Below are 8,711 nucleotides of genomic sequence, written 5' to 3'. Positions count from 1 at the left end.
CTTCGGCTCAGGTCGGGATCCCAGGACTTGGATTGAGCCCCACGTCAGGCTCCCTGAGCCTGCTTCTCCCTCTCCTCTGCCTGCCACCCTCCCCACCCTACCTGCTTGGGATGCGAGCTCACTCTCTACCAAATAAGTAAATAACATATTTTTTAAAATTTATTTATTCATGAGAGACACAGGGAGAATGAGAGTCAGAGACCCAGGCAGAGGGAGAAGCAGGCTCCATGCAGGGAGCCCGACGTGGGACTCAATCCCGGTTCTCCAGGATCACAGCCTGGGTTGAAGGCAGGTGGTAAACTGCTGAGCCACCCAGGCATTCCAGTAAATAAAATCTTTTTTTTTAAGTTTTTTTTTTTAATTTTTATTTATTTATGATAGTCACACAGAGAGAGAGAGAGAGAGAGGCAGAGACACAGGCAGAGGGAGAAAAAGTCTCCATGCAGGGAGCCCGATGCAGGACTCGATTCCAAGTCTCCAGGATCATGCCCTGGGCTGAAGGCAGGCAGTAAACTGCTGAGCCACCCAGGCATCCCAATAAAATCTTAAAAAAAAAGGTCCTCTAAGGGGAGAAAACCAGTTTGTGAGCCCCACTGGAGCCTGTGGCTCAGCGTCTCTAGGGAGGGGGCTTGGCCATCTGCGTGTTTGACGAGCCCCCTGCCTGGGTTTGAGACCGTCCTGAGAGCTCAGTCTCCTCCCCCGCAGGCCCCAGGCGCCTGGTGAGCCTCGCGCTGGGGATGGTGCTGGGGCGTCGAGCCCGAAGCTCCCCCTTCATATGAGCTCCAGGGTCCTCGTCACCGTGGCCCTGCTGCTCAGCATCGCAGACAAGGCTGAAGGCGGATACGCGCCAACGAGTGAGCCGTGATCCTCGTTCACACGGAGGGGCAGCGCGCTGGCTCTGCCCGGGGTCTGCAGTTTGCTGAGCCCCAGGCCTGTACGGCTGACTCCGGGGCGCGTGCTCGCAGAACACTCCGCTAGGCTTTTAAAAACCCCTCTGTCCCGGGACGTCAACTCAAATCCATTTCCTTATTTTTTCAAGATTTTATTTATTTATTCACGAGAGACACAGAGAGAGAGAGAGGCAGAGACACAGGCAGAGGGAGACGCAGGCTCCATGCCGGGAGCCCGATGCCGGACTCGATCCTGGGACCCCGGGGTCACGCCCTGAGCCGGAGGCAGACGCTCCACCGCTGAGCCCCCCAGACACCCCTCAGATCCGTTTGTGCTCATAAGGGTCTGAGCGTTACTGAAGTGAACCCACGGCCACGGGGGTCTCGGCTCCCTGCTGGCAGCCTGGGTGCTGCCCTTGGGGCTCAGGTAGCTGCCCTGGGGTGTCAGCCAGGGTTCTCCAGAGAAGCAGAACCAATAGAATTTGTTTTTTTTTTTTTTTTTAGAATTTGTATTTACGTATCTTTACACGTCTGTGTATTTATACTGTATTTATGCCGCTCTACTCTGCGGCACCGGCTCACACTCGCGCAGGGCCGGCAATCCGCAGGGCGGGCCTGAACCTCCCGCAGGCGTTGATTCGAGTCTCGAGACCGACCACCTCTCTTCTCGGAGATCTCAGTTTTTGGCATTTCGGGCCTTCACCTGATGAGATGAGGCCCACCCACAGGGTTCTCCTTCACCTGAAGCCGATTGCTTGTAGATGATGACGCCGTCTCGGCTGCGCCTAGGTCAGCCTGTGATTAAATCCTCACCTGCTACAGCTGGGCCGCCACGAGACCGAACACCACTCGTCACGGGGGGGCTCCTGGAGCTCGGCGCCCAGCTCTGGATCACAGCGCCCGGGCACGCAGCAGAGTTGTGTTTGGTGCGTCCTGAAGTTCTGGGCTATCTCGGTCCTTCGTCAGCTTGCACGTCAGGTGGCAGCAGTGACCACCATCTGTCATGTGAGGGGACACACACGTCCTCACCTCACGTCGGGACGGGAAACCCTGCAGGGCGGGGGGTGCGGGAAGGTGGGATCATGGACCTTGCCCCTCCTCCTGCTCCTCGGTGATGGCGGACCCTGACACCTGTCTTTGTGCCCAGGGGACCACGCAGGACGTCCGGGCCCCTCCCGCAGGTGACCGTCCAGAGGGCCAGGCTGGCCAGCCCCGCGCACCGCGGTCCTGGTGTCTGTCCACGCTGGGCCTTGACCTCGCCTCAGGGCGTGTGCAGAGCGGGACGCGAGCTCATCTGCCGGGCTGCACCCACGGGGGGTGGGGGGCACCCTCCCCTTGTGCAGCTGCAAATGGGTGGAGCCGCCCTCCCAGAGCGGGGCACACACCACACCGAGAGATAAAGGCCACTTGTCCAAAGCGGTGCAGCTGGTTAGTAGCAGGTACCAGGGGCCCCAGCCGGGCCTCTCTGACTCCGGGACCCGATTACGTGCCCCCGTCTCACGTTGCCTCTCAAGTGCCACGAGTTTGCTGAGCACCTACTAGGAGTCTGGCACCTGTCCCGCTCGCCCCCTCCACCCCGCCCACACCCCAGGTCACGGGGGCTGCCCGGTGCATCCAGGGCCACCGAGGCTGCTCAGGGCCAGTAGGGGACAGGAGGTCTGCTGGGCAGGCCCCAGCCCTGGGCGGCCAGAACCGAAGGGCATGGCTCCCCTGGGCCGCCTCCCAAAAGGCCCCTCAGGTCAAGGTCCCTCTCAGGGGCCCGGCTGCCTGACCCCAGCGCCCACGTCCCCATTCTTCTGTCTCCCCCACACGGGCGCAGGCTCCCTGCTGCCCGCCCCCAGCAGAGGAAGGTGAGACCTCACGGAGCCCGCAGACCTGGACCCGAGAGCCCCGTGGGCCATTCTGACGCGTTCTCTGGTCCTGACGTGAGCGCAGGCTCTGGAGGGACGGGGCAGGTCTGGTGAGGCCTTGCCAGGATGGGGCTCCCGCCAGCGAGGATCACGGCACCCCGACGAGGCGGCAAAGCCTCAGGGACACCGGGAATCACGGGCTGCATTTTAAAGCTCAAGGCTGAAAAATAAATAAATAATAAAATAAATAAAATAAATAAAATTAAATAAATAAAATAAAATAAAATAAAAATAAAATAAAATAAAATAAAATAAAATAAGCTCAAGGCTGGTTTCGAGGAACCTGACTGGGACCCATGGACGACGGCCGTGATGCTGCCACACGCCCGGATTCTGAGTCACTCGGACACATATTTTGGAAGTGGCCCCCCTGGCTTTGACCAATCATAAAAACAAAAGCGTCCTCTAGAGAGGAGGCCTCTCGCACCTCCCAGCCTTGTCCGGGCGCCTCTGGAAAACCCGGGAAAGGAGAAGTAGCAGAACCCGACTCCCTCTGGGCCCGTGCTGCCCCAGGATCGTGTCCCCTTCCTGGCTCCGAGTGAGCGGTGCTGCGACGTGGTGACTGTCCTGACGAGTCACAGTGGTGTTTGATGCTTCCGGTGTCTTGGCATCAACCAGGCTCTGGGCTGAAGGACAGCGAGTGAAAGCTGGGAGCCCAAGAGAGCCACCCGACCCCAGTCCTACCGGGCTCCACTCGGGGCCCTTAGCCCCTGCCCGTGCCCGGCCGTCTGCTCACGGCAGCTGGCCCTCGGGAGGAGAAAGAAGAGCACAGCCACGGGGGTGTCTGGGGGGCTTAGGGGTGGAGCATCTGCCTTCCACCCAGGGCGTGACCCCGGGGGTCCTGGGATCGAGTCCTGCGTCTGGCTCCCTGCAGGGAGCCTGCTTCTCCCTCTGCCTGTGTCTCTGCCCCTCTTTGTGTCTCTCAGGAATAAATAAATAAAATGTTAGAAAAAAAAGGAAGAGCATAGGCGCAGATCCCAAGGCCAACACTGACCCACAGACCCCAGGCCTTCCCTAACCCCGGACCTTAGGCCGAGAAACACAGAGCCTGCATGATGGACACTAGCTGACACAGACCCTGGAGGACAGGTCTCAGGTCAGACCCCAGAAACAGCCCCTGTGCCACCAGGGCCCACAGCTCTGCGTTCAGGCCTTTCTCGGATCTTGCGGAGGGTCCTGCTTTCTGACAGGCACGTGTGACTCCGACGACGGTGTTTCGGTGACGCTCTTGGCTCTTTTCCTTCCCAGTTTGATTTGCCGGCTCCGGAAAGGGAGTGGCTGGGCGGCATCACAGCTGTGGGCCTCCCGCGCCTTGAGAACCAAAGGACCTTAGTGGGAAGGAGCTTCAGAAACCTTTTCATATTCGGTGCCCCGGACTGATTATCACTGTCCTCATTGTCAGGATGCAGAGAAAAATTTGGAGGGATTAGGTGAGAGATTAAGTGACAGATGCAAAGTGGCAGCGGGGGGTGGGGGTGGGCCAGAATGCAGAGGTCTCTAATAGGAAAAGGAGGATGGGGTCTTCTGTCCATCAGAGGGGTCGCCCCTGTGCCTCCATTCAGCAGGATTTATTAATAAATCAGCTGATTTATTAATCAGCAGGATTAAATTCAGCAGGATTTAATTAAAAAATTACCAAAGGAATTTTTTTAAGGATTTTATTTATTCATGAAAAAGACAGAGGCAGAGACACAGGCAGAGGGAGAAGCAGGCTCCATGCAGGGAGCCCCATGCGGGACTCGATCCCGGGACCCCGGGGTCCCACGCCCCGAGCTGAAGGCAGATGCTCACCCGCTGAGCCCCCCGGCGGCCCCTCCAAAGGAGTCTCTATATGTTAGACTCTCAGGCTCCTGGGGGTCGGGCTAAGCTCACCCGGTGCCCTCAGCAAAGTGTTGACAGTGAGGCAGCTGAGTCCCCGGAGGAAGGTCCGTCTGCCCGTGTCCGGGACTTGTCCGTGGGCTGTAGGTAGAAAGGAAATTTAATTTTTCCGGTCTTTGTTTCCTGCATCACGGGGAGTGACCTCCTGGGGTACCCGCGTCGCAAGGGAACTGCAGGGAAGCTAAGAGCCAGTCGTTACCACCGGCCGCCGTGGCTCTCCGGGACGCACTTGTCGCTGCGGCGGGAGTTCTCGGCTCCACAAGCCCCCTTCACCTCCGGGACCGCGGAAGGGCTTGGGCCTGACACCAAGTGCCCGGCGTCCGTGGGCAGACAGGGCAAAGGCACGTTTTCCTTACCTGGCCCCCAGGCAGGCTTTGCTCTCTGGGACCTTGGCCAAGTCATCCGAGTGGCAACAGCCTCTCCGGTGACACAGCAGGAGTGGCCGCCCCGCCACGTGAGATGTGAAAAGAGAGCCAAGAGCCTTTCTAAAGGCAGGGCCACCGCCCCAGGCCCGCCCCTCCGCCGCCCCCAGCAGAGCCTGACTCCCAGCGGGACCCTGAGCACAGGCCGAGGGGTGGGTGGCAGGTCGCCCAGGTCCTGTGATGGGAGGAAGCGGTGCACATGCACGTGTCGGCTGGTGTGTGGGTCGGTTCACCCCCAGGGCCTGCTGCGCGCCAGGTGGGCGGCCGAGCACCCCGAGCGAGACCCCCTGTGGCACACGGGGGGGGGGGGGCGGCAGATAAGAAATAGCCCGCAGGTAGCCCGAGAGGCCCACACCTTCAGACGTCGATAAGCGCTACAAAGAAAATAGGATAGGGTGCCCCGGCGTCTGGGACAGCGGTCTGGCAATTTCTTAAAAAGGTGACTCGACACCGGCCACGTGACCCGGTCCTTCTGCTCCTGGATATTTTCCCAAATAGGTGTTGGGTGACCGGCCCGGGCGGGTGAGCGGATGAAAGCATCCATCCTGCACGTCTTTCTGGGTCGAAGGCGCAGAGGCAAGGCCTGGCCGCGGCACACAGGACCGGTGCGGGCGCGGAAACGAGCCCCGGTTCCCCCGGCCTGCTCGCCAAGGCCACGACCCCAAAGCCTCAGGGATCCACTCTGCGGGGGATCAGGAGCGGCTTGGGGTGGAAACTCGGGCTCCTGGGAGAGCCGGCACGTTCCTCTGTTGCCCCAGAGCGACCCGCCAAGTCCAGCCACCAGGCCGGGCCCTCGCCCAGGCCGCCAGCCCAGGATAGACGCAGGGTGACCGCGGGAGCCGCGGGGACACTGCATGGCCCCGCCTGGTGCCCTCCGCTGCCCGCTCGCCCCAGCCTTCGCAGCCCAGCCTGGGCGCTGTCTCCGGGACACAGAGGCTCTAGCCTGAGGGGCCGAACGTAGGGCGGGAGCCAGCGCTCCGGGGCCCAGGCCAGGTGCCCACCAACCGGGGCCTCAGGAAACCCTGTCGCGTCCTCACCTCAGTGGCCCTGCTGGACCGAAGGGCGGGGATGACACCTACACCGCGGGGTCACTGTGACTGAGCGGGTCTCACACTGCCTCCCACCGATGAAGTACTTAATGTCGCCCGTACTCCCGGGACTTGTTCGGGGTGCACTGTGCTCCTTCTGAGGCGACAGCGGTCTCGTTACACATCCAGAGGCTTGGAGGAAACGCGGCGAGGACCTGCGGTGCAAGGGGACTAGCTCCTAGAAGAGGACTGATAGGGACACCTGGGTGGCTCAGTGGGCGAAGCATCTGCCTTCGGCTCAGATCATGATGCCAGGGTCCCGGGATGGAGCCCCACGTCGGGGGCGGAGGGGGTCTCGGCTCAGTGGGGAGCCTGCTTCTCCCTCTCCTTCTGCTGCCCCCCCTGCTTGTACTTGTTCTGTCAAATAAATAAAATCCTTCTAAAATAATAAAATTAAAACTTTTTTAACAAAGAGAATTAATAAATAATATAATGTTATAATATCCACCATTTATTTGGGAATTACTCTTTTTTTTTTAATTTTTATTTATTTATGATAGCCACACAGAAGCAGGCTCCATGCACCGGGAGCCCGATGTGGGATTCGATCCCAGGTCTCCAGGATCACGCCCTGGGCCAAAGGCAGGTGCTAAACCGCTGCGCCACCCAGGGATCCTGGGAATTACTCTCTTCTAAGATATCACATAACCAATCATTAACAACGCCTTCTGCAGGCGGCCCCATGGCTCAGCGGTTTAGCACCGCCTGCAGCCCAGGGTGTGATCCTGGAGACTCAGGATCGAGTCCCACGTCGGGCTCCCTGCATGGAGCCTGCTTCTCCCTCTGCCTGTGTCTCTGCCTCTCTCTCTCTCTGTTTCTGATGAATAAGTAAATTCATAAAAAAAAAAAAAACACCACCACCATTTAGTGCTTACTACCTGCGAGGCGCTGTTCTAAATGCTTTTTCTGTATCAGCAAATCCTAACAGCCCTGTGAGGGAGGTGACCATTATTATCCTCATCTTACTGTGAAAAAACGAAAGCACAGGGAGGCAAAGCAACTTGCCCAAGTTCAAGCAGTAAGTGGCAAAGCCAGGACACAGACACCTGTTCCCCTGTGTGCTGACTCTGGAAAAACCAAGCTCGGTGTGTGGCCATTTCCCAGCTCTCGATCACAGTGGCAGGTGCTGCGGTGCTCTGTCCCCTGGGCTGGAGCATCGAAGCAGGCCCGTGAGCCCTGAGGCCCTGCAAAAAGTCCCCCTTTCTTTGTGTCCGGAGAGAGTCTGTGTGTCTTGATAGGCTCTCCGGACCCTCCCACTCCCCACGGCCAGTCCCAGGCTGTTTCGCAGCCTCCCACCTGGTTTCTCCCTCCTAGAAACAGGAGCAAGCACTCAGACCCACCCTGAGGGGGGACCCCTACCCCAAGTGACGCTCAGGAAAGCGGGTGTTCTCCAAATGAAAATGTTCTCCGGTTACGGTGAAGGGTGGGCTGGGGAGGGGTGAGGGGAGGGAGTGGGAATCAATGCTCCTATTTGGGGTGGGGAGAGGGTAATCGCTAAGAGAGGTGCCGGTTCCCGCCCTTCCTTTCCGCAATTCTTCCCACTTACAAGGGGGCAGACAGCGTTTAGGTAAAATCTTTCTGTTCTCTCCCCCTTCTGGAGACAGGTGCGTCCTACAGATGTTCTGCTGTTTTCCAGCTACGTTTTCCTGCAGCTTTTGGTAGGAGACTTGAGGGGACTCCCCCCAGTGTATGGTAATGACCTTGTGCGCGGCAAAGACGCTCTCCTCGACCTTATTCTAGCTAGGCTCCTCCGAGCCCTCCTCCCGACCAGGCCTGGCCTGTGTCCCCCTGTCCTTGCGGGCGCCGCAGGATCCAGCTTTAGCAAGAATCGCACTCAGTTGAGTGGGGATCCCCGGCTTTGCCCCCGGGGCACCGTCCCCACCCCCGATCTTTGGTGTCTCGGTGCTGGAATCCTGTTGCTCGGTGTAGGGAGACTCTCCCCGCCCTTGACCGCTGCTCTTGGTAGTTCCCAAGGCGGCCTGGAGCCCCGGGGGCGGGCTCCCTCCCTGTCCCCCTAACGGCGATGCCCCTGCGCCAACCGTCTTGAACCAGGTCCAGCCAGGGCCAGAGGCTTCCGTCGTCACCAACGGAGGAGTCCGTCTAACCCCGCACGGCTCGGAGGGGCAGGTTACGGGTGAGGCTGGGACGGGGAGGGGTGAGAGGGCGGGGAGGCGGGGGCGCCCTCGGGAGGAGGCATCAGCGCCGCCCCTGGACGGTCCCCCGGTCTGGGCTGCAGGGCGGCCGTCCGTGCACCTGCTGGGGCGCGCCCCGGGCAAGACGACGCGCCCTCTGCGGGCCTGCGCGGGAGGCGGCGGAGCGGGAACCCGGAGGGCGCGACGCCGTCGCCTAGCGACCGGGGGCTGGGCCACGTGACGCGCCTCACGTGGTGGGGGCGGGGCGGGGCGGGGCGAGCAGGGCAGGAGGGGCGGGGCGAGCGGGGCAGGAGGGCGGGAGGGGCGAGCGGGGCAGGAGGGGCGGGGTGAGCGGGGTAGGAGGGGCGGGAGGGGTGAGCGGGGCAGGAGG

This window comes from Canis lupus, chromosome 5 (assembly GCF_048164855.1).
Source record: "Canis lupus baileyi chromosome 5, mCanLup2.hap1, whole genome shotgun sequence".
NCBI classification, from domain to species: domain Eukaryota; kingdom Metazoa; phylum Chordata; class Mammalia; order Carnivora; family Canidae; genus Canis; species Canis lupus.
The sequence above is the reverse complement of the archived record's forward strand: the minus strand, read 5'-3'. Positions refer to the sequence as shown.